This window comes from Phyllostomus discolor, chromosome 5, assembly GCF_004126475.2.
Source record: "Phyllostomus discolor isolate MPI-MPIP mPhyDis1 chromosome 5, mPhyDis1.pri.v3, whole genome shotgun sequence".
Lineage (NCBI taxonomy): Eukaryota > Metazoa > Chordata > Mammalia > Chiroptera > Phyllostomidae > Phyllostomus > Phyllostomus discolor.
Genome location: NC_040907.2, coordinates 44,594,476 through 44,620,669, shown reverse-complemented (window position 1 = coordinate 44,620,669; position 26,194 = coordinate 44,594,476). Strand labels below are relative to the sequence as shown.

Below are 26,194 nucleotides of genomic sequence, written 5' to 3'. Positions count from 1 at the left end.
ACAGGTAGCTTAAATTTTGCTGTAGTAGGAGTATTTACACCACAGAAATTGGCAAACACTACAAACCAGGGCTTTGCTCCCTTCCCATCTGCAAACACACACACACACAGAGCCACTTGTGTGCTAGTTTTCTTGATAGTCTAATTTCTGATGCATCATCATTTGCAGAAAATTCCAGATAGTAAGTTGATTTCACCAAAGCAGAAGCCTGAAGAGCAGGGGTGTCCAGCCTGTGGCCTGTGGACCACATGTGTCCCAGGATGGCTGTGAATGCAGCCCAACACAAAATTGTAAATTTATTCAAAACATAATGATATTTTTTGTGTGTGTGATTTTGTGTCACAATGTATTTAATGTGCAGCCCAACAAAACTCTTCTTCTAGTGTGGCACAGAGACACCAAAAAGTTAGATACCCCTACCAGTGTAATTTAAGACTCCCTATAATTATAACAGGATTTTTAGCCTTAGAATTAGTAATTTAAAGATCTCACTTAGTTTAACCTTCCTTCTAATGTAGAAATATCTTCTTTGACATTCCTGGTGAATGTCTATCTGGCTTCTACAGAATACCCTTAAGGGAGTGTTTTTTATATAGGGAGTTCATTTATTATCTTTCAGGCAGGCTTTCCCATGGAGAACTCAAAGATTATTCCAAAACTCTTCTTCATAATGATCTGTTCCTACTTTTTCTGTAGCTTCCACAGATTTTTCTTGGATCTGCTTGTTCTTTTTTGTAGCAAAGCAGAATGTCTACATACTCTCCAACTGACGGCACTGAGCACAGCTATCACGTCCCTCCCAGAGCTCCTCTTTGTTGGGCCTTCATTTTCCAACCACTAAGGCCCCCTCACAGTTGTGGTTATCCAGAACAGAGCAAAAATATTCCACATTTATCTAGCTCAGTACAATAAAGGAGACTACTACTTCCTTATGGTATTTTTCCACAGGCATGTTACACATTTAGTTTGTGTTGTAGTTAAAAAATTAATTCTTTCCATTGGCATCATTTTCAAGCTGAGCCACCTTATTGCTATACTTAATTCATTTTATGAACTCAGCACTTTACATTACAGTATTCATATGTCATGTTTTCATTATGATGCATTATTTTTTGAGTACTGATTTTGGTATCCATCATATTAATTTAATTAATATTTTAGTTTTGTGACCTAAACTATAGGCTTTTCTAAAGATAGATTTTTAAGTCTCAACAAAAATATTCAAGCAGTCATAGTGTTACCTGGTTACTATTATCCAATACACTATTTGTCACTACCACTTAATAAAAAATTGTTGGGAACTGCCCTGCCTGGTTTCAGAAGCTGTAACTCCCACCAAGGCTAAAGTTGAGGGAGCATAAGCCACATAAGCTTTTGAGGACAAAAGCTTATCTCCCTGGCAGGAGCACCACTTCTGCTCCTTTTACTTCATCCATAACTGGCCCCCAAATGCTTGGTCGGTTAGCCAATGATGGGTAAAATTCCCCAAGGGGGGAATGATCTAAGACAGGCACGATCAGGTGGGAGGCCCTCCAAAGAAGGACTTCAGGCCTACAGCAACAGGGGGTGATGGACCCTCCCCCCTTGGCTTTGAGAAAGCCTGAGTCCTCATTCTGCCTGCTAGAAGTCTCCTAATCTCTTGGCTGCCTTGCTTCCCTTGCTCCACCTAAGCCTGAAACAATGACAGAGGGTGGTGCAGCTTTGTGCTGGAAAGGGCGGGTTCCCCGGGCAATCAGGCCTAAGAAAGAATATGTAAAATCCTGTGAAACCTGCTTTGTTTAGAATGCTCTCAATTAAATGATAAAGATCCAAGCAAGAAGTCAGTTTGTTCCTCAAAGTTTTAGAGCTCTTTAGCTATCTGACTCAAAGTAGGCCCTCAGAGTTCTTTGTTATCTATTGTTTGATCCTTACCGCCTGCCTTACTGCAATGATTTTTTAAATTCTATTTTAATTGTTGTTGCAGTGTAATTTTCTATCTTTTACTCCCATCCTAACCCACCCACCCATCCCTCCCTTCCTCCCTCCCATTTCCACCCATCCCTAGTTTTTATCCATGTGTCCTTTATACTTGTTCCTGTAAACCCTTCCCCTTTTCCCCTGAAATTCCCCTGAAATTCCCTCTCATCTCCCTTCTGAACTCTGTCAGTCTGTTCTTTATTACAGTGTCTTTGGTTATATTTTGCTTGTTCCTTTGTTTTGTTGTTTAGATTCCTGTTAAAGGTGAGATCATATGGTATTTATCTTTCACTGCCTGGCTTGTTTCGTTTAGCATAATGCTTTCCAGCTCCATCCATGCTATTGCAAAGGGTAGGAGCTCCTTCTTTCTGCTGCATAGAATTCCATTGTGTAACTATGTACCATAGTTTTTTGATACATTCATTTACTGATGGGCATCTAGGTTGCTTCCAATACTTGGCTATTATAAATTGTGCTGCTATGAACATTGGGGTACATAGGTTCTTTTGGACTGGTGTTTTAGGGTTCTTAGGATATAATCCTAGCAGTGGAATTGTTGGGTCAAAAAGCATATCCATTTTCAGTTTTCTGAGAAAATTCCATACTGTTTTCCATAGTGGTTGTACCAGTCTGCAATCCCACTAACAGTGTATGAGGGTCCCCTTTTCACCACAACCTCTCCAACACTTGTTGTTTGTTGCTTTGTTTATCATGGCCATTCTGACTGGTATAAAGTGGTATCTCATTGTGGTTTTAATTTGCATCTCTCTGATAGCTAGCGATATTGAGCATCTTTTCATGTGTTTCTGGATCGTCTGTATGTCCTCCTTGGAGAAGTGTCTGTTGCCCATTTTTAAATTGGGTTGCTTGTCTTCTTAGAGTGGAGTCATGTGATTTCTTTATATATTTTGGAGATTAAACCCTTGCTGCCTGACAATGATTAATGAGCTTTACCTGAATTCTTGGTAACAAACCCAATAAAAGCCCATTGAGGAAAAGGCTCTTGGCCCTTTTCCTTTGAGAGATCGGCCACCTTTCCTCCCCAAGCAGATCATGTCTTGGTAGACTTATTCTCATCCATGGTGGCCTGGGGGCCCTGCAGGTGGAGCCCCCCCGCCAAAAAAAAATGGTAGTGAATTTGATGTTATATGGCTTGTTTTATTAAATTACATTTTATTGATTATGCTATTACAATTTTTCCCCTTAGCTTCCCTCCACCCAAGACCCTCAACTCCCTCAGGCCATCCCCACACCATTGTTCCTGTCCATGGGTCATGCATGTAAGTTCTTTAGATACTCCATTTCCTATGCTTAATTTTACATCCCCTTGGCTATTATGTAACTACCTGTTTGTACTTCTTAATCTTTTCACTTCTTCACCCATTCCCCTACATGCCCTTCCCATCTGGCAAAAATCAAAACACTTTCTGTATCCACAATTCTGTCTCTGTTCTTCTTGTTTGCTTAGTTTGTTTCTAAGGTTCAATCGCTCATAGGTATATATCTATTGCCATTTTATTGTTCATAGTTTTGATCTTTTTCTTTTTCATAAATAATTCCCTTTAATTTCATATAATAATTGTTTGGTGATGATGAACTCCTTTAGTTTTTTCTTGTTTGGGAAGCTTTTTATCTGCTCTTCAATTCTAAGTGATGGCTTTACTGGGTAGAGCAATCTTGGCTGTAGGCCCCTGCTTTTCATGACTGAGTATTTCTTCCCACTCCCTTCTATCCTGCAAAGTTTCTTTTCAAAAATCAGCTGACAGTCTTACGGGAACTCCCCTTTAGGTAACTAACTTATTTCCTCTTGCTGATTTTTAAAAAGATTTTATTTACTTATTTATTTTGAGGGAGAGGGGAAGGGAGGGAAAAATAGAGGAAGAGAAACATCAATGTGTGGTTGCCTCTTGAGCTCTCCATACTGCGGACCTGGCCTGCAACCCAGGCATGTGCCCTGATTGGGAATTGAACTGACAATCCTTTGGTTCACAGGCCAGCACTCAATGCACTGAGCCACATCAGTCAAAGCTCTCTTGCTGCCCTTAAGATTTTCTATCATTAGCCTTTGACATTATAATTATGATGTGTCCTGGAGTGGGTCTCTTTGTATCCATCTTGTTTGGGTCTTTCTGTGCCTCCTGGACTTGCATGTCTATTTCCATCACCAAATCAGGCCAGTTTTCTTTTATTATTGTTTCAAATAGATTTCCAATTTCTTGCTCTTTCTTTTCTCCTTCTGGCACCCCTATGAGACAAATGTTGGACCTCTTAAAGTTGTCCCAGAAGCTGTTTAAACTATCCTCATTTTCTTGGATTCTTTTTTCTTCTTTATGTCTGATTGCTTGTTTTTTACTTTTTTATATTCCATATCATTGATTTGGTTCTTGGCTTCACCCACTCTACTGTTGTTTCCTTGTAAATTGCTTTTTATTTCAATTAGTGTTTCTTTTGTTTCTGACTGGATCTTTTTTATGCTGTTGAGGTCCTCACTGAGTTCCTTGAGCATCCTTACAACCAGTGTTTTGAACTCTGCACCTGATAGATTGCTTATCTCCCTTTTGTTTAGTTCTTTTTCTGGAGTTTTGATCTGTTCTTTCATTTGGGCCATGTTTCTTTGTCTCCTCATTTTGGCAGCCTCCTTGTGTTTGTTTCTATGTATTAGGTAGAGCTGCTATGACTCCCTGTATGACTCTTGGTAGTGTGGCCTAACATAGTACGTATCCTGCGGGGTCCAGTAGCACAACCTCCCCTATCACCCAAGCTGGGTACTCAGTGTGTGCTCATCATGTGGGCTCAGTACATCCTCCTCTTGTAGTTGAGACTTGACCCTGTTGGAAGATCAGTGGGAGGGATTTACCCAGGCCAGTCAGCTGCAAGGACTGACTGTGACCACTGACTGCCAACCTCTGCCCTTTCCTTTGTGGAGGATCAGCTGTGCAGGGAGGGGCAGGGTGGTGGTGATCTGACCTGGTTTATAGTTGTCCACTGAATTGCAACAGGGTGCAGCCAAGAGGGTAGCCTCAAACAGGGATCTGTAATAAGATCCAGAAGAGCCTGGAGATAATTGGCTCCACACCACAGGGCCACACCTGCCCAGAATCTGGCAGCTGTAGCCAATTGTGAGAGGAGCCGGAAATGGGGCTTCAGAGGAAGATTGGTGCCGGGATTTAAACCGAGACGCAGCAGCCATTGGAGGGGGGGGGAGAGCCATGTGCAGCCCTGCAAGAGAGAACCCCACAGCTTTGGCAGAGTGAAGACTCCCTTGGCCCTGAGAGGAGAAGGAGAAGCATTGCGGACTTGATGGAGTGTAGACTCCTGCAGCCCTGAGAAGAGAACCACGTGGCAGCCCTGAGGAGAGAACCACGCGGCCTGGCAGAGTGGGGCCCCCACAGCTTTAGAAGGGGGAACCACCACCTGGTTTTAGCAGAGATCCCGGTGACTCAGCCGAGGGTGCCGGGAACCCAGGGAGGTCTCCCAGTCGAGAGGGAGTACTAACTGAGAAGAACCAGAGGACTACCTAAGCCATGGACTTCTATTTCCTTTCCTGAGATACGGTACTCTGGACTGGGCAAAGGGGGAAGGAAGGAAGGACTGTGTGTTTGTGGGTGTTTTAAGGGACTTTGGGATTTTGGTGAAGACATTAGGTCACTACTTTAAGTTTGTATATAGCATTAAATAAACGTTTCCTTTCCTTTTCACAAATCTCTGGCATTGAGAGATGTCTTTCCTCTGGCGGCGGACATAACGGACCCAGGGCCTTCTTTCAATAATAGTATATCATCCCAGGCCCCCCTTGTTGTGTGTTCTGTAACAAATGTGCTGGTCTTGAGGTTTCCTGGGTGTGGCAGGCCAAGGTCAGTCTCCATCTGTGTTTTGCCCAGGATACCCTGCTTCAACTGTAAAGCAATCTGAAATGGCTGCTACTTATGCTTGTCTTGGAGATTCCCAGGTGAAGCTAAGCTGTGAATCTAGGCTGGCTGCTGCTACTGCTGGGCTGGGGGCCACCTAGCAAGAAGTAGGGGATGTTGGGGGCTTACTGAGGCTGACTGTTGCTTGTTTGATAGGATTTAGGAAGTTGTAAAGCATGAGCCAAGACCAGCCACTCATATGGAAAAGCAGCTTAGGAGACTTCCAGCCAAGATGGAGGCATAGGTAGACACACTGTGCCTCCTCACACAACCAAAAGAAGCACGACAACAAATTTAAAAACAAAAAACAACCAGAAGGGCCAGAAACTCAAACTGTATGGAAGTCTGACAACCAAGGAGTTAAAGAAGACACATTCATCCAGACCAGTAAGAGGGGCAGAGATGGGCAGCTGGGCAGAGAGGACTCATGGCAAGGTGGTGGCTGGTGGACCAGGTGGTCCCACATTCACATGCAGATAAACTGGGAGGAACAACTGGGGAGTGAGACAGACTACACAACTCAGGGTTCTGGTGTGGGAAAATAAAGCCTCAAAGCTTCTGACTGAAAAAACCTGTGGGGGCTGAGGTGCCAGGAGAAACTCCCAGCCTCACAGGAGAGTTCATTGGAGAGACCCACAGGGTCCTAGAATGTACACAAATCCACCCACCCAAGAAGAGCCCAATTTGCTTGTGGGTGGTGGGGGAAGTGACTGAAGACAGGCAGAGAGTGGAGCGTGTGGCATTGTTCCCTCTCGGACCTCTCCCCCACATACAATCTTACAACACAGCAACGTGGGTTGCCCCATCCTGGTGAACACCTAAGGCTCCACCCCTTACTATGTAACAGGTGCACCAAGACAAAAAAAATGGCCCAAATGAAAGAACAGATCAAAGCTTCAGAAAAAAATACAACTAAGCGACGAAGAGATAGACAACCTATCAGATGCACAGTTCAAAATACTGGTAATCAGGATGCTCACAGAATTGGTTGAATATGGTAGCAAATTCGATGAAAAAATGAAGGTTATCCTAAGTGAAATAAAGGAAAATGTACAGGGAACCAATAGTGATGGGAAGGAAATTGGAACTCAAATCAATGGAGTGGACCAGAAGGAAGAAAGAAACAACCAAACAGAAAAGAATGAAGAAACAAGAATTCAAAACAAATGAGGAGAGGCTTAGGAATCTCCAGGAGATCTTTAAACATTCCAACATCCGAATCATAGGGGTGCCAGAAAGAGAAGAGGAAGAGCCACAAGTGGAAAATTTATTTGAACAAATAATAAAGAACTTCCCCATTCTGGCAAAGGAAATAGACTTCCAGGAAGTCCAGGAAGCTCAGAGAGTCCCAAAGAAGTTGGACCCAAGGAGGAACACACCAAGGCACATCATAATTACATTAGCCAAGATGAAATATAAGGAGAGAATCTTAAAAGCAGCAAGAGAAAAGGAGACCATTACCTACAAAGGAGTGCCCATCAGACTGTCAGCTGATTTCTCAAAAGAGACCTTGCAGGCAAGAGGGGCCTAGAAAGAAGTATTCCAAGTCATGAAAGGCAAGGACCTACATCTAAGATTGCTCTATCCAGCAAAGCTATCACTTAGAATGGAAGGGCAGATGAAGTGCTTCCCAGATAAGGTCAAGTTAAAGGAGTTCATCGTCACCAAGCCCTTATTTTATGAAATGTTAAAGGGACTTATCTAAGAAAAAGAAGGTAAAAAATATGAACATTAAAATGACAACAAACTCACAGTTATTAACAACCACACCTAAAACAAAAAAGAAAACCAATCTAAGCAAACAAGTAGAACAAGAACAGAACCGTAGAAATGGAGATCACATGGAGGGTTATCAGTGGGGAAGTGCGAGGGGAGAGAAGGTAAAAGTTACATAGAATAGTAGCATAAATGGTAGGTAGAAAATAGACAGGGAGGTTAAGAATAGTATAGGAAATGTAGAAGCCAAAGAACTTATATCTATGACCCATGGACATGAACTAAAAGGGGGGATGTGGGTGGGAGGGGGAGTGCAGGGCAGAGGGGAATAAAGGGGGGGAACGGGACAACTATAATAGCACAATCAATAAAATATATTTAAAAAAAAGAAAAAGAAAAGCAGCTTGGGTGGGATGGAGTCTCAGAGGATCTGCAGGGCAGGGCTAACAGTGTTAGCCAAGTTGACGGAGTCTCAGATATGGCACCAGCCTACTGGCTCTGTGGCTCTGTGGGGGGAGGATTCAGAAAAGGGCAATGGCTTTCTCCTACCTTTCTGTCTGGGAAAAAGTTATCCTCTTGCCTCAATTCCAGACTTCAGTTTATCCCTTTATGTCACTGTTGCCTTTCAAGCTGCTACCCTGGTGCTGGAGCTCAGAGGGAGTCTGAATAAGTCCATGTGCGGGTTAAGGGGAACTGCTTGGGACTCCAGAAGTTTCTTTCACCAACTCAATCCCCACTGGTTTTCTCCATCAGAAGATACGGGGGCTTGTCTTCCCAGCACTGCTACCCTGGGCTGGGGGTCCTGGTGTGGGGCTGGGACTCCTTGCTCCTGAGATAACCCCCCTGAAGTTTTATCCACCACATGCGGATGGGGGACCAGCCTGTTCCACATCTATTCCTTCTAACAGTCTGGATGAATGTGGTTTCTTGAATTCTGTAGTTGTCAGACTTCCATTCAGCTCAATTTCTGATAGTTGATGATTTCTGATGGTTGTTGAACATTTTAGTTGTAATTTTTATGTGGTTGTGCAAAGAGGTAAGCCACGTTCACGTATGCCACCATCTTGATTGTAAGTGGTTTGCCTTGTTTTTAGCAGGCTCAGCCAATTTCTGTAATCATCTACTTATTTTCTAATTTGCTTGTAAATTTTGGATTTAATAACTGAATCTAGAATTTTGTTCTGAGGAAAAAACTTACCAATCAGCACTTTCTGTCAGTTACCTCTTCCTGTTTGTTGAAAATCAGGATGACATTTTTTTAATACTTCTTTTTATTACTCTCCTGTTCACTTTGATGTCACATGGATTCCCAGTGGTGGGATTCTTGCAAAACCTAGTCATTTTCTGTTAAATAATTTGTCTGGTCCTTTAATGTACTGTTGTCCAATAGAAACCTGATACAAACCACAATGGCAAGTCACTTTTATAATTTAAAAATTTCTAATAATCACATTAAAAAGGTAAAAAGAAACAGGTAAAATTAATTTTAACCTTATATCTCTTCATTATAATCTTTTCAACCTATAATCTATATGAAGCTATTAATGAGATATTTTACATTTCTTATACTAAGTCTTCCAAATCTAGTGTGTATTTTACACAAACAGTAAATCTTAATATATACTAGGGCTCAAAAGCCACATGTAGCTAGCAGTTATATGAATTATGGAGGTATAGACTTATACTGATTTTAAGTGCCTGGATATTATTGTTGCTATAATTATTGTTTTTATCTATGTGTGTGTGTGTGTATATGGATATATATTTTTTCTCTTGTACTTTATTCCCATTTTCATGCTATTTATTCTTTCCTTTTCAGCATGAAAATCTCACTAACAGTGAAGTTGGCAACAGTTAAATGGGGCGAGTGGCCTCGCCTTCTCTTTGTCTATTAATATTAACGAGGGTACCTTTTACAGTTAAGAACCATAAAGAAAGCTCGTTAAAGGCAACAACATCCCCTAACACACAACTCTCCCTAGAACCACAAAATGGGTATGTTACAGAGGCCTGGGAGCTAATTCTCTCCAGATGTTTGTAAAGCGAGCAAGACCAAAAGGTGGAAACTGAAATTACTAAACACTTAATAAGGAGCTGATGGAACCAAGGCCCCAGGGTTGGCTCAGCAATGAGTGAAACACAGAGACCCTGTTTGTTCAGAGGAACTTCAAAGCCCCCTATAAACTCCCAGGAAAGGTGAGAGGCAAAAACGCTACAGTGAACCCAGCATTCCTGCAAAGTCAAACTGAAGACTAACTTGAGATGCTTCCCTGGTGCTTAAGAAGACTGAGGGGCAGGTCTGGCTAGCAGATGTCTGACTTTTGTTTACGCCCATTCTTACTTACAGTGTGTGCCTGTCGGATATAGGCGTTTCTCTAGCTAGGCCAAAGGGGACAAACCAATTAAACATTCAGTTAAAAAAATAGAAAGAGAAAATGGCTTTTCTGTTCTAACTATTACTCTTCACCAAAACCATAAAATTGCTAATGAGACATAGCAGATCCACATACAGTTGGTTATATTCATCTTCATTTTCTTCTTCCTTCCCTCCCTTTACTAGTGGGATAAACAGCATGGAGTTTCCGCTAAGATGATAATTAAAGGGGAAGAAGGAAGACTAATTCATCAAATGTGGTATCAGTCTGATAAATTATCTCTTTGATCACCTGTTACCTGGCAGGGAAGGCTTCCAGAACCCAATCCTTTATCTGTTTTTGTTTTTTATTCCATTTCTAATCACTGTGACCTTCCAGGTATGTGCTGCTTGCCTTTTATATCTTTCCTTGGAGTTCGAAGAAAGTGAAACAATGGCAGACCCAAAGGAAGACCAACCAACGTGATCAAAAGTGGTCACATTGCCTAAGAGAACAGCTGCCATAGAGGATGGAGAATGACGCTCTGTAAACGGTTATGAAGAGAGAGAAAGGCAGTCCTGGCATTGTTAGAAACTGAGGCAAAACCTCATCTTCTCCTTGGAGAATCAACAAGTGGGTCCATCACCTTTTTAAAAACCTTAAAAAATTTTTTTATTTTAAATTATTTTATTGTTGTTCAATTACACTTGCCTGTATTTTCTCCTCACGCCCCCCCTCGCCCCCCTAAAAACCTTTAAAATTTTTTTAGAACAGAATTATGCAGCATTACATCAGGATAAAATGGTTCATTAGATGCATAATCTTTTTGGACTGAGGTAGACCTAGGTTGAATTCTCAGCTTAGCTGCTTACTAGGTATATGGACTTTTAGGTCATTTAACCTCTCTTGGCTTTTGGTTTCCTTATCTACAAACAGGGAGTGAAAATGGAACCTTCTCCTTAAGACTGTTATGAGCATTAACTGAAGTATATATGCAAAATACTTACCTCTTATAACTCAGCTCCTGACACAGATAAGAAATAACTAATGATATCCAAGGTGGTAGCCTATATTTATCATCTACCATCCTAGACTTCTGTCAGCTCTCTTCCAGCAAGAAGGTGTTCTTTTGTTTTGCACAGCCTGGGTAGATTCCATGATTTACAGACAGATTATTTTCCTTCTTAACCTCCCAAGGGTGGGTTCACTGAAGTTTCTTTCTCGTGCTAGTTCTCTGCGTACAGAAAAGAGACAGTCTCAGCTGAGTCGTGTATTTGGTGAATTTCTTTACTCTGAGCATTTTCAGGAAGTGTGGCTCTCAGAAATAGTTTTCTGAGATGGATCATTGGCTAAGGGGCCATGTGTCGCCCTGTACCCATGCATCCCTCAGTTCCCCTTCTCAGTACTTTCGTGCAAATGATCAATCACCATAATAAAGCATTTCATGAAGTCACAATTCAACAAGAAAAAGATAAATGTAAACACTGCACAGACAAACACTGTGAAGAGAAACATCTGGATGTCCATGGCTGTTTCCTGTTGAGAGAGTTTGGGAACTTGGGGATTTTAACAGTTGGACAGGGCTAATTTTGGAAACGACTTCACATTTGTACAAAAAAGAAAAGCACACATTTATTACACTTCACTTGTCAGATGAGGGAAGTTGGCGGTCAGCTTCCCAGGCCTCTCCCAGAACAAAAGGGATTGAACTGGAAACACAGCAGAGGGTTTTCCTTCTCTTTCGACTCTGTCCCTCAAGGGCACCCCCTTCTCCTTCATTATGACTTTGCTTTCCTTCCTTTCTTCCTTTCCTTCTCATATTCAGTTTCCTCTGAAGTTCCAGAAATCTCAGTTTTGACATCTGGCTTTGCCATGGATGGGTCAGTTGATTATAGACCAATCTTTCAATATTTCTAAGCCTCAGTCTCCTTTTTTAAAAAAAATTAAACTAATAATAATAGTAATAATAATGACACATAGCCACACATGAATTTCACAAGATTGTATAGATCAAGTCTGTTTGTCCTCCTTCCAGTTCACAGAACATTTAGTATTCTTTTTTGGTTACCTATCTATCTATCTATCTATCTATCTATCTATCTATCAATCTATTAGATATTGTTTATTTATTTTTAGAGAGAGGGAAAGGGAGGGAGAAAGACAGGGAGAGAAACATCAATGTGTGAGAGATACATAGATCAGCTGTCTCTTGCATGCCCCCAACTGGGGACCCGGTCTGAAACCCAGGCATGTGCCCTGATTGGGAATCAAACTAGTGACCTTTTGGTTCACAGGTCAGCACTCAATCCATTGAGCCACACCACCCAGGGTGCTTCTGTATTTTTTAATATGAGGTTTCCCTTTTTCTACCCCTAGAAAACAATGATGCATCCTTTTTGAGGCAGCCATGGTATTACTGATGCTTTGAGAAATTATTTCTCTCTCACAGGTATTAGAAATAGCATTTCAAAGCACACTTAGTAGGCTGGGAAATTTTACTACACATTTTTTAAGTAAGAAAAAGCAAGTAATAAAATAATACAATCCAAATTCACTAAAATATTATATAGATACATATTTAGATTTATGTTATAGGATCATAAATGGGACTTTTCTTTTCCTGGGCTCCAGGCTATAGCTGCAAAGGTGACAGAATGGTCACATTGTAAAGGGGAGATGCTAGGTACATAGCTGCAGATGGTAGCAAATGGTAGACCAGCCTTGCCACCTCACACCACCCCAATCGGCTTGCATAAGAAAAGACAAGAAACTCAAACTCAATTTGCTTAAATAGGAATATCATACTAATGAGATGTTGCTTGACTAAGGACTCTTGTGACATCTCTCCTGTTCTCTAGAAGTTACACACCTCTCATGCTGAGTGAGAGCAGTTCTAAGTAAACTATTTCAAGAAATTGGGACTACATACCAGGCAGTGATCCTGGCTTGTCACTCCCCACTAGATGCTGGTTGAGTTACAGACACTCCCAGACCCATGGAGGTGCTGCCCCTCAAGTAGAGCAGAGTGAGCAAGTTCTTGGGAACTTGACATATACTCCGTTCCCTGGCGGTGGGAGGGCATGTGTGAACCCAGAAAGCTGTGGCTACTTCCTGACTAAGCAGCCTGCAAGTGGCAGTCCAGAGAAACCGTTTGCAGCAGCTGGGCAAGGGGCAAAAGCAGCAGGGGAGCAGCCTACTCCACCATTTATCAGGGAAGGGATGCCTGAGTTTTCCATCGCTCAAAAGAATATTTTGGAAGGTAACCGTATCTAAAGATACTTGAGGTCACCCTAGCAGAGAATGGTAGCACGGTAGCTGTAAAAGCTGGGAGTGGAGAACAGCAAGGCATCAGCTGGAGTGTGTCACTCACACTAATGTCAGGGAGCTGCACAGTTCTCAGGGTGCTTTTCAGCAATCCACACATCCAACCTACCAGAGCTTCCAGTGGGAAATAGGCAGTGTGAGCCAAGGGGAACCCAAAGCAGCAGCAGCAGCTAAGACAGGATGCTTCTCTCTCTATCTCTTTCCCTCCCTCTCACCCCAGTTCTGGAAAGCCAGGAGAGAGAGGAGAACAGACCCAGACGTACACCAGACATGCAGCTCCCACTCCTCAGGACAGGTTTCTGACTATGACTTCAGGCAATGATGAGAATTGCAAATTGGGACGTTGGAGCAAGCAGATTTTTTAAGTTGAGAGTGAGATTGAAACTTTGATTTAGAATCAGAACTTGCTATTATAACTGAAAGTGACATTTTCCTTATGGATCCATTTTGCTCTCAATATCCCATTCCTGATGCTGGGGAGCAGAGAGAAATTTCAGACTTCCCAACGAAAGATAACACAGCCTTTCCATGTTTACCCAGAGAGGGTCCATATGGCATTGCTCTGGGTTCTTGTCATAACTTAAAGGCAAGCTTTCACAAAGTCTGCAGCCCTTGATCTCCTGCAAATGAAGGAGGAGAATGTCCTCAAATCCCTTGCAGCAGGAACCCACTTAGGAGGCAGCAGCTTTGACTTCCACATGCAACAGCACATCCACAGCAGGAAGAGTGACGGCGTCCACAGCATAACTCTGCAGGAGACCTGGGAGAAGGTCCGGCTGGTGGCTTGAGCCATTGTTACCACTGCAAACCCGGCTGCTGTCAGTGTCATACTGTCCAGGAACACTGGCCAGGGAGCTGTGCTGGAGTTTGCTGCTGTCCCTGCAGCCACTCAGGGTGCTGACACTTCCCTTCGGGAACCTTCACTAACCAGATCTAGGCCGACTCCCGGGAGCCACAGCTTCTGGGGGTTACTGGTCCCAGGACTGACTGCCAGCCTCCCACAGACATGTGTTACCTTAGCCTGCATACCACTCTCTGTGTATCACAGATTGTCCTCTATGCTGTGTGGACATTGCCATCCCTGCAGCAACAAAGGGGCTCACTCAGCGGATCTGGTGGCATGGATGCTGGCCTGGGAAGTTCTGCGCATGTGTGGTACCATCTCCGGTGAACACGCACGGGGTCCTGCCTGATCTCTACTTCTACAGGGATCCTGAAGAGATTGAAGGGAAGGGTAGACCACTGAAAGGGCTTGGGCGTTCAGGGTGGATGGCTGCTCCAGCTCCTGCATTCACCGCTGCTCAGCCTGAGGTCGCAGAGGGCTCTGTAGGCGCAGTGCCCTCTGGGCCTGTCTGACAGTTCCCTACTGAAGCCCGGAGCGCTCAGCTGCACTGAAGACCGGCCTGCAGCCCCCACTGCTCCAGCCTCTGCTTGGGAAGGAACAACCAGTGAGTGGTCTTAAGCTGTTCTTCCATTGACTCTTAAACAGAGCATGGAAATAAGATTGATGGAAAATAATCAGTTAAACAAACAAACAAACAAAAGGATAATGCACTCTCTAGGTTTAAAACTGTCCCAGATATTTAGTAGATTCCATGAAGAGGGTGATCAGGACTACATCTTCTCTCTCAAGTTATTTCCCCCTCCCCTCTTTATTTCTATCATGGTGTCTTGTTTTAGGCAGATGCTTACACATCCATTTCACAGTTGAAGGAGAAGTCTCCTCTAATCAACGTGTGGTGTCCTCATTATACAGGTGAAAAAATAGAGGTAAGTACCTTGTAAGGGCACATAGCTTGTGAGGGGAAGAACAGCCTCTGGAGGTGTGCAGAGGTTGATATACATAAATGCAAGGCCACCAGGTGACTGAGTTAGGCAACTCACACGTCATCTTACAAAAATGAGATGTATGCTGGCTGGATGGGGTGGCTGAGGCGCTGGATCTTGACATACTTTTCATGACAGTTTCAGACTCATTAAAACACACAGGCCTAGCACAATGGAGTCATTTATATATTTCTGAAAGATGAACGTGGTCCGGTAAAGGACATAAGATTTAAAAGATTTCACATAGTTCCAAGTATGATTTGTACTGTTTATTCCATTCACTTATTCTTCATTCATTTATCACATATCTATTTTGTGAGTTTTATAAATGAGGTAATTCTAGGCCCTAGGGATAGAGAGTATCAATAGAATAGACCCCTGTACATCAGGAGTTTTTACCCCCAAAAGGAAGGGAATGAATAAAAGCTACTTACACAATTCATGTCTTATAATTTTTGTTAAGCACTATGATAAAGAAATTTATGGCCCTGTGAAACCATAGAATGAGGACATGACCTATTTGGTGGGTCAGAGAATCTTTTGTTGAAGGAATGGCATTTGAACTAAACTAGAAAAGATGAATAGAAACTGGCCAAGGAGAAAGGAAGAGTTGTAAGAATGTTTCAGACTAAATGTGTTTCTATTGAGACAGACCTATGAAAGAGCTGGGATGACTGGAGAGTGATGTGGTCCCTTATATAAGGTTTTAGATCAAGTAGATACTGGATTCAATCCATGGCCCACCAGGTGGTATATGTAGGACTATCCTACCCGGAGAATCCAGGAATTGGAAGAGGTAGCTGTAATATAGCTGTATGATTTTGGCATGCTTTCAATATGAGGTACTAAGTAAATCCAACTAACAGTACTTAAAATGGAGGTTAGTAAACTTTTCTGTAAAGAGCTGGGTAGTAAATATGTTCAGTTTTGCAGGCCATGCTGTCTCTGTTGCAACTACCCAGCTCTTTTGGTGTAGCACGGAAGCGACCATAGACCATATGTGAACAAGTGAGTGAGGCTGTGTTCCAGTGAAATTTTATCTATTGGTCCATGGACTGTTATTGATCAATCCCCCTCATAAAATAGCATATTTAAGGTTCACCTAGAAGAAGTCTAGCAGTGATGGTTTCTGGGTTGGTTCAGCAACATCTTGAGACAAGGGAGCTGGAGAATCAGCTCTGTGATTCCCTTGTGGTCATGTGAGCAAATAGAACAAAAACACCAGGTTATGAGATGGAGTGGTTCATGGTGGCTGAGGATTAAAAACTACTACTCTGTAGAGAGCAGAGTTAATCCATCAGCCTGTCCATGATTTGTTAAAAACCAGTCTCATTGTTCATTGGTCAGCAAAGTGTCTTGAGTTCAGTCTGTAGGGATCTGATTCCTCCGTTCTCTCAAAGTTCGTGGTGCTTTGATAAGTTCTACTGCTTAAAAGAAGCTGTGATAAAACAAAACAACAGGTTTTGATATCTCCTACGCAAGTGTATATGGAAATTTTACCTTTGACAGTTCCAAGGTGGCTACCGGAATTCCTAGCATCACTGGTTTAAAGGACAGCATTCCCACCAGGAAGGAGAGCATAGCCAGAGGAGCTTTTGCTCACAGCATTCCCTCTTGTATTGGGGAAGAAATCTTTCCTAGGGGACCCCTATCCACTACTACACTTACCCTTGTGTCTCATTGGCTACAACTAGGTCACATGTCCACCTCTACACCTATTGCAAGGAAGACTTGAATAATCAAAGCTCTTCCCCAGGCAGGCTGTCTGATACCTGAGCAACATTGGGAATCTGTTAACAAGGAGGAATGACTTTGATGGTTATTGGGAAGGCCACCAACTGTGTCCCTCAACAATCGTTACTGGTCTCCTTCCTTGTTAACAGAAAATGCAGACACAATGGGAGACAGGCGCTATAAGAATTAGGTGGGTCCTTGGAGAGAAGTCCCTGATAATAAGGCTGAGGGCTCTGAATGGAGCTTCAATATGCTGGCTGCTAATGAGAATAATCATATCTTATCTGTTTGGGGATTTTGATTTTATTTTTTTGTTAGAATGCTTAAAGGGGAACACCCCTCCATGCCATCCCTCTTCCTAGGGTCCCACAGAACAAGTCTAAAGAGAAAGCTTAAGGAAAGGAAGCTCTAGTTTATCTATAAAACAAACATACTGATAGTTTAAATAATCTGCCACAGGTTATTGGATTTCTCCTCTCTATTTATACTCTACTATTATGAGAAATTGGCAAAGAATATATACACACATGCCAGCATTAGGGATTTAGTAAGAAAAGCCATTTTCAGGGTATGTTATAATTAAAGTCATACTAATTCAGCCCAATCCTTAAACACCTACTCTGCCTCAGTCTGCACTGCAGGGTAATGATATAATTATAACCCTGAGGCATTGCAGGACATGGGAGAAAGAAAGAACTCTTCAAGTTTTTATGTTAATTGTATGTTACTGTTGTCTAATTATTTGTCAGGGAAAGGAGATGAAGAATGATGAGAGAAGCATGGATTTTTGCAGCTGGCCGGCTTGGGATCCCATTCTGGCTTTGCTACTTCATCACTGCCTCAGTTTCCTCGTCTACGTTCATAAGACTTTTGGGGTGCCCTCAAAGGCAGGAAGATTAATCAGAGGCTTAGTTTGGTTTTTAAAATTATGGGGTTTTTGTAAAGATTTTATTTATTTATTTATTTATTTTTTAGAGAGGGAAGGGAGGGAGAAAGAGAGAGAGAGAAACATCAATGTGCGGTTGCTGAGGGTCATGGCCTGCAATCCAGGTATGTACCCTGACTGGGAATCGAACCTGCGACACTTTGGTTCTTGGCCCGCGCTCAATCCACTGAGCTATACCAGCCAGGGCAAAATTATGTTTTTTTAATTAAAGATACAAAGTGAAAATGAGTTTTTCTTTAAGCTTTAAGTTTAGCTGGATACATTTACATTTACATTTATAAGTCTAACAAATTTTAATAATCACTTTTGAGGGACCTATGACTAATATTTGATTTCATTTACAAAATGGATTAATTGAACATCTTCTAATATTTTATTTTTTTCATTTTATTTCACTTTTAATTGAATTTATGAGGGTGACATTGTTTAATAAAATTATATACGTTTCAGGGGTACAATTCTATAATACATAATTTGTAGATTGAACATCTTCAAATATTTTAAAGTGCATTTATATGTTTAATGTATTTGATTCCATCCTTAAGAGAACTGTGTGACAATAAATGAAACTTCTTTGGTATTTAAAAAACAGTATAAATCTAATAAATAAAAACATAAATATGGGGGGAAAAGGCAGTTCTCAAATAAATTTAGTGAGACTTCAAATTAAAATCACAAATTTAAGTGTTTCATTACATAATTTAAGTTGGAGTTCTAAGACTCTCACTCTATAGGCCAAATCACTTAAGCATTAGAAATATGTAACACTTGCATAGATTCCTTAGCCTGAGATATTAATGTTGAAGAATTGTAGGGGGAGCGACGCTTGGGTTTGCAGTTGGTGGGGTGAAGGAGCCATGCGTCTGCATGTGGGCACCTGCGAGGAGGCGGTGGATGGGGCTCCGCAGCAGGAGCGGCACTATCAGCTCCTGTCGGTGCTGCAGAACCTGGTCAAGGAGCTGCCCAGCTCTCTCCAAGAGCGCTGGTCCTGCACCATGCTCAGCAACCTGGCTTGGCCCTCCTCAACAGCTCCATGTTCAAGATCGTGCAGGGGCTGCTGGAGATCCAACACCTCACTGAGAAGAGCCTGCACAACCGACGCCTGCGGATGCAGAATGAGCACTGCCTGCTCAGGCAGGCCCTGAGCCAGAAGCACCAGGAAGCCCGGCAGGCCTTCGGATCTCACAACTTGCCCACGCTGAGCAGCGGATCCGTCAGGAGAAGCAAACAATGGACCAGAAGATCATCCTGGAGCTAGACCAGAAGGTGGTGGACCAGTAGAACACACTGGAGAAGGCGGGGGTTGCTGGCTTGTTTGTGACCACCAACCCACAGGAACTCAAATTAGGATGAACCTGTTGGAACTCATCCGGAAGCTGCAACAAGGTGGGGACCGCAGCCCTGTGACCAGGTGCAGTCCTCAAGTGGGAGAGGCTCCACGGCCCAAAACCTGAGTGATCCAAAGAAATAAAGGTGCCTCCGTATGGCCTGCAAGTGAAAAAAAAAGAATTCTACATTTGCCCAGACATATATCACGGAAAGTCACTGAGGTTATTTCAACAGAGAGACCTGGATCATCAGCTACCCGGATGACTCCTCTCATGCCTCACTTAGAAACCTGCTATATCTTCCCATGGAAAACATGGGTTGGGTTTCTGAGTTTATTTCCAATGTGGAGATTTCAGCCAGGGTGCTGACTGGGTTCTTGTTTACTCTGCTGAACTTTATTTATAGCTGCAGATAAATTTTAAGACATCACTCTTTCTGTTACCCTTGTGCCTGGAGTCAATTTATACATTTTCTATACTCCAGGAAGCCTGTCTCTCCTGCCCCCATCAGTTTCTTGGCTGGGTTTTGCATTTTCTTGGCAAAAACTTTAAGTGCTTCCCTGTTTCTTCCATGTTCCTAGACTCAAATAACACTTCTTATTGATATTGAGTATATGTATTGTACACTGAATGTTGAAATGACTGATTTAATTTCAAATATCTCTCATGGCTTCACCTTTGGTCACAGTATGTGGGATCAGTCTATTAGCAATCTATGAATTTGGAATTATAATGCCTGCTTTGTAAGGTTGTGGGAATTAGCATCAATTAATGTAAAGTGCCTCTTCTAGTGATAGACTCCCAACACATATTTAAAATATTTTACCCTGCTCACTTTCTCACTTCTCTCCTTGGCCAGCTTATATTCCATTGCTAATTATGGTATCATCATGCCCCTGTATCAACCGTCTTGCCCCTTTCTCTCATCATACTGCTATGGCAAAACACTGACTTCCGTAAATCCATCTCTCCACCTCCTCCGTGCCTGCTCCCACACGGCTGAATGGGGCCAAGAAAACCACACTGCTATGCTCATTGGTCTCCTCTAAATTCTTGTTTACTCACTTTAATGCTGTCTGGCAATCGTATAATATTTTTCTAATCTATTCACTTTCCCATTCTCCTCAACAACTATTTTATACCTCTTGTCTCTCCTCAAAAGACTCAATGGAGTCATTTTTGACTCCATTCTTTTTCTTCCAACCCATATCTGACCCATCAGCAAATTCTACTATATATATGTAGTGTATATATATAAAATCTATATGTAATGTATATATAGTATATTATATAGAATAGCATATTCTACATAATATATATTTTATATAAGATACAGTATATTCTATATAGTATACAATTGCAATAGTATATTCTATATAATATACAATATATAGAATATATATAGTGTATATATAGAGAGAACTCTACTATGTATATGCAGTAGAATTTGCTGATGGGTCAGATATGGGTTGGAGAAAAAAATATATATATATAGTAGAATACACACACACATATATCCAGAATCAAACCATTTCTCACCACCTCTACTGCTACTACCATGATTCAAGAAGTTCTCTCTCATTTATATTTAGAGCAATAGACTCCCTACCCTTCTCCCTGCTGCTATCTTGCCTCCACTTTGGTTTATTCCCAACTATCTCTTCAAATGGCCCTCATTTAGAGAAAACATCAAATGGTACACAATACCCTCCATGATCTGGAAGTCTACTATGTCTCAGATTGCATCTTTGACTGTTTTTTCACATTTATTTGACACCAAAATTCCAAGCATACTTTCACTTTGAGCCTTTTGCATTATTCTTGCTGGGAGTGCTTGCTCCTCTCTAGACATCCACACTTCTCACTCCCCCACTTTCTTCAGGTCTTCAATCAATTGTCACTGTATCAGACAGGATGGGCTAGGTTATGCTACAGTAACAAGTAACATGAAAACCTCAATAGCTTAAAACAAGTCATACATAATACGCGTCCATTTTGGGATGGCTGGGCTGTGCTCCACATTGTCCTCACTCCAGTTTCCAAGATGACAGAACAACTACTATTGGAACATTGCTGTGACAGAAGGAAAGAAAGAGCAGGAACAATCATATATTAAGTGTTAAAATTTTCATGCCAAAACAGCATCCATCACTTCACTCACTTTCATCAGCCTACATAAGTAACTGGGCTTTTCTATTTCCAATGTAGCAAGGGAATGCAATCCTATGATCATGCATTCAGAAGAAGAGTCAGAAATATTGAGGAACAGTACTATGATATTAAGGTTATTATAGTCATCATCAAACTGAGACCTTTCTGGCTGTGCTATAAAAAATTACAAGCCTTCCTGACCATTTCTCAATTCCCCTATTCCCCTCATCTACTTTACTTATTTCTTTAGTATCTTTCACTATCTACTATTTTATATATATATAACTTCTTTACTTTGTTTTATATCATTCCCCATTAGAATTTTTGCTTTTTTATTCAATGTTGTGTTTCCATACCTAGAATAGTTACTATATAGAGGCTTTAGATAAAAATATGTTGAATAAATAAATAAACAATGAGAAGGATATAATTAGTAATCCACATAAAATACACAAACATTTTTAGTTGCCCAGGCTTGGAATTTGGCTTAAACCAGGGTTGACATTATTCCATTATTTAACAAATTCAAGTATGCGCCTAACTTTTTCAAGGCTCTATACAGCAAGAACACCCTAATCTTCAAACATACCAGATACATGGGAACTTCTTACCTTCCATATTTTATGCCACTTCTGCCAATGGAGAATATGCAGTTCGACTTTCATGGGAGAAATAACAATCTTCTTTTGTTCAGCTAAGATCTGTCTGAAATCAAGGTTTCTTGTCCAGAAATACTAGGAAGTCTCATGTGTGATAAGCACACTTCCTAATATCTCCTTCCCCTTCCATTTGCATGTGGGGGCCCCCCAGTAAGCAAAACTTGTGCCAATAATGAAACTCCCAGGATCTTAATTTGAAAAGTTTTCACCATCTTGAGGTCAGTCTCTTTGCATGGTGACCTTCTCTAATGAATCAAATAAAGCATTTCTCATTTGTAATTAAATAATACCTTAAAAAGCATTACCTTCCTCAACAGATTCATGTGGAATTCATTTTCACATAAGGATAATTACACTCAGCACTGAGGGTGGGCACTCTGGTGAGGGACATGGATATTCATTGAGTCCTTGAAGGGAAATGGTAAAGGAACTTAGTACAGAAGCTAAAAAAAGGTCTTAGTCAGTAGAAAATGAAGTTAAGATGTAAATATTGATTCCAAAGTTAGTTTGCTTCCCCTTAGAGATATTATTGCTCAGTCAATTGCTTTGACCAAGATTTTCTTTTTTACTTTTTTTTTATACTGGGTAATTTTTTTTTATTGAGCCTTTTAGTTGACAATGTGAGGTAAAAGGCAAATGAGTTCTCCTGAACCGGTATTTTTACACAGCTATAGTAAAGTATTTCAAACATCAAGGATTTATAACAGATTACATTTCTTAAAAGCTTGGGGAGAAAGTAAACAAGTTCTAACATATGTCCTTGAATATTCCAGTTGACTCTTCCCTTACAATAACAACTGGCTGTAATTAGTTACATAAGTTTCTTCAAGGCCTTTGCTGATGTCTTTAGATCTGAAGTGTTGCTATTTTGATCAATACCCACTAATTCCACTTCACAAGTGAGTTTTGCATTTGGTGGAATTTGGGCACCAGGCTGCCCTTTCTTTGTGCAAGCCCACTCTGGTTCAATCTCCAGTCAAGGCCTTTCTCCTTTACTCGGTCAAGAGTGTTTCAGCCCATCCTCTGAGAACTTGGCCTGTTCCAACCTCAAAACTGAAAGGCTTGGCATTTTTCTTCTTTGAACTCATTTGAATATTGGTATCAAAAGCAGCCCGTCCTGTAGTGTTCCTGTATACCAGCAGGGGACAACATCTCCCTTTTGGGGGAAGTTGGTTTTATCCTCCTTTTTAAGAACAGATTTTGTATATTTTGATGGATCCTTATCCATATTCTCTTCAGACTTGGTTTCTTTGGGTTTATCTTCATTAAGCTTCACATTTTTTCACCTGCTCACACACTTATACTTTCAGTACCCTTGAAACACTTACTTTCAAAAAGATAGTTATTGTAACCAAATGGTCCTTGTTAGCTGACTTGACTGCATTTTTAGTGTTCTGTAATAACTTGTGATCTGCAAGAAACGAATCTGATCTGTGGTCCTGTAGAACTTAATAATGCCCTTCTTGGGCAGCTGCCCCATGGTCCAGCCTTGCTGTGGAACGGCGGCCGCCTTCTTTCCCTGCTGCCTCTGCCATCTCCCAAGATGTTTCTCAGCAAAGACCATACCCAGTTATGTAAACATGTTTGAGGGACCAATAAGTAAAATTGCATATGATGTGCATATAATCTGATAGGATTATGTACTATCTTCAGGAAAATTCTAAGTTAAAATGAAATTAGAAATATTTTTTCTTGTTATGTTTTCCTTAAGCTCTGTACCTCAGTGTTTATGGCTCCCCACTGCTTATAGGAAAAACACAGTGTCCTCTGCTTGGTGCCCAGTTCATCTGTCTTGTCATCACCTACCATATCTTTTCCTGTCCCTACATTATTTCACACACCAGCCACACAGCATGAGCATGCCTGTGCAGCCACTGTTAGTTGACTATCCACTAGCCACTTTCTCACTTTCTTTCTTCCTAACAGAACATGATTTTCTTCCTTCTGGCATTGGCATACTGTATGCTTCAGGGGCTCTCACAATGCTCCAGAGTGTAGGTTTTGATTAGTCTACAGCCAGCCTGGTAGATCCATCCCCGTGGTAGGTGATTGTTTTAGACAAGGGTATGTGATGCAATCTTGGCCAGTGAGGAGTGAAGGGAAGCCTGCCAGGTAGGGGATTTCTGTGAAAATGTCCTGAGTTTCCAAAGAGGACACAAAAAAGGACAGAGACTCACCTCTTTTCTACTTCTAGACAGGCTACGGGAGGAGGTGATACCCAAGAAAGCTTCAGGGCCATATAACCATGAGAGCAGGTGGCAGAGTGGAAAGATGGAAGGAGCCCGTAGTTTTGAAGAGGTCATTGCCATTGTAATAACAGTTACAGTTATGATTGTGTCATGTGTGTTATGAGCACTGTATGTGTGTTAACTCATTCAACCCTCGCAGCTGTCTTAGGAAGTGGGAGCTTTCATTATTTTCACTTTACAATTGAGCAAACTGAAGCAGAGAGGGATTGATGTGTTAAGGTCACTCTCCTTATTTGTTTCTTTTTTTTTTAGATATTTATTGTAGACATTTTAAAGTATATACTAAAGTAGAGAGTAGTGTAATAAATCCCCACGTATCTGTCAATCATCCAGTTTAAACAATTAGCCAGTCCTGATCAGTCCTGGCTTGCTTATGCCCCTGCCCACTTTTCTTTGCACATTATTTCACAGAAAATCCAAGCCCTCAAATTATATCATACTGGACTGCTTCATGCACAACAAAACTAACGGCTACTTTTGTTTGGGTCTCTTGTTACAACTGAAGCTGGTCTCTAAATATTAATAACTTTCTCCTTATAATATTAATAACTTTCTCCTCGTAAAATGTAGATAAGCTAAAGGCAAAATATAAAAGTCACCTATAATATGATCACCTAGCAATAACAACAAATAATCATTTGGTGTACTTCCTTTCAGTGTTTTATATGTTTGTTTGAATATGAAATTGTATATTTTCCACTTATTATGTCCTGAGCACTCCCATCCTTATTCCAACCCCCATGATCTTTGGGTGCTGGGCTCCCTATCTCTTTTCTGCTTTTAGGAACTTGAGACATGCTCTCTTCACACTTGGCACCACACCCCAGCCACTGTAATTTAATACCATGTGGCATTGTCTGTTTATCTGTGCTCCTGACTAGGCTAGCACACACTGAGGGCAGGATCTGTTTCTGGGTTAAAAATTTGTTTTTCAATTTCTGGTGCTTACATTGCTACAAGAAAAAAATTGGACAAAACTCATAGGGATGATGTTGAACATGGGGTGGCCTGCACCATGCAGTGTCCCCTTCACAAGGATCCCGTGTAGAAGCTTGCCTTCCATCCCAGCTGCAGTTCAAACCAGGTTGCTCCTGGAAAACAGGTGTGCTTTCTTTAGTGGGTGCCATCAACAGTTGTCACATTAGTTTGTATATGCATTTTTGGTTTGGTCACTAGGTAGCTCAAAGCTGAAGATGTGGTTCTAACTTTGGAAAGTGTGTATAGTTTTCAAAACATAAACTCTCTCACTAGTTTTACTTCTGTTTTCTTCACAAATGATTTATATTTGAAATAATCACATGGCATCATGACAGGATCATTTCTCAAACAGTAATTCACGAGTTTGCTTCTCTTCCTCCTTCCATGAAAGTGGCTCGCAGACTCTGTGCCTTCAGGCTTCAGGGTGGTCAAATTATGGTGAACTTCTATTTCTGGGTTGGTTTGGAAAAGTCTAAAGTCTTTAAGGAGGATGAGCTAAGTATCTGCATGGAGAGGAAGGGCTTCTGGGGGAAACTTGGAAAGAGAAGGATTTCCCACAAAGTGATGAAGAGGTTCCCAGAGTCTCATTGGATCTGTGGATTCACAGAGCAGAGGGAAGCAGAGCTCACATAAGTGGCAAGACTCCAGGTGAGAAGAGTGACCAGTCCACTTAGGATTGGGCTTGGATTAAAATCAAGTTTGATATACAGAAAACAAAGACACATAGTATTTCTTTTTTACCTGAAATTTCAGATTGGGATTCATAGTCACAACAGTGTGAAGTTATCCCAAATCCCTTTTATAAAGCGACAGTGCACAAGCAAACAGAGAAGAAAACCATCATTTCCATGGAAAGAATGTGAGCTCAGGCAGTAGACCTGTCATTACTCTATTGTACTTCAGGTCCTACTTCTTTTTCCCCTTGGATTTCTCCAGCTGCTTCCTAGCTGTTCTAGCAGCACCCACTCTCGCTCCCTTCAATATATCCTTCACCCAGCTGTCAGAATTGTCTTTTGCAAATGCAAATCAGCTGGGGTCTGTCCCCTGATTAAAGTTCTCTGTTA

At 41.5% G+C, this 26,194-nt stretch overlaps 3 pseudogenes; 2 read left to right on the top strand and 1 right to left on the bottom strand.

Annotated features, from left to right (window-relative positions):
- Positions 1–14,720, top strand: part of LOC114496954 — a 58,153-nt pseudogene extending 43,433 nt beyond the window's left edge.
- Positions 14,721–18,607: 3,887 nt separating this feature from the next.
- LOC114496953 lies at positions 18,608–19,219 on the top strand (annotated as a pseudogene).
- A 3,330-nt stretch (positions 19,220–22,549) lies between these two features.
- Positions 22,550–23,467, bottom strand: LOC114496952 (annotated as a pseudogene).
- Positions 23,468–26,194: the final 2,727 nt, after the last annotated feature.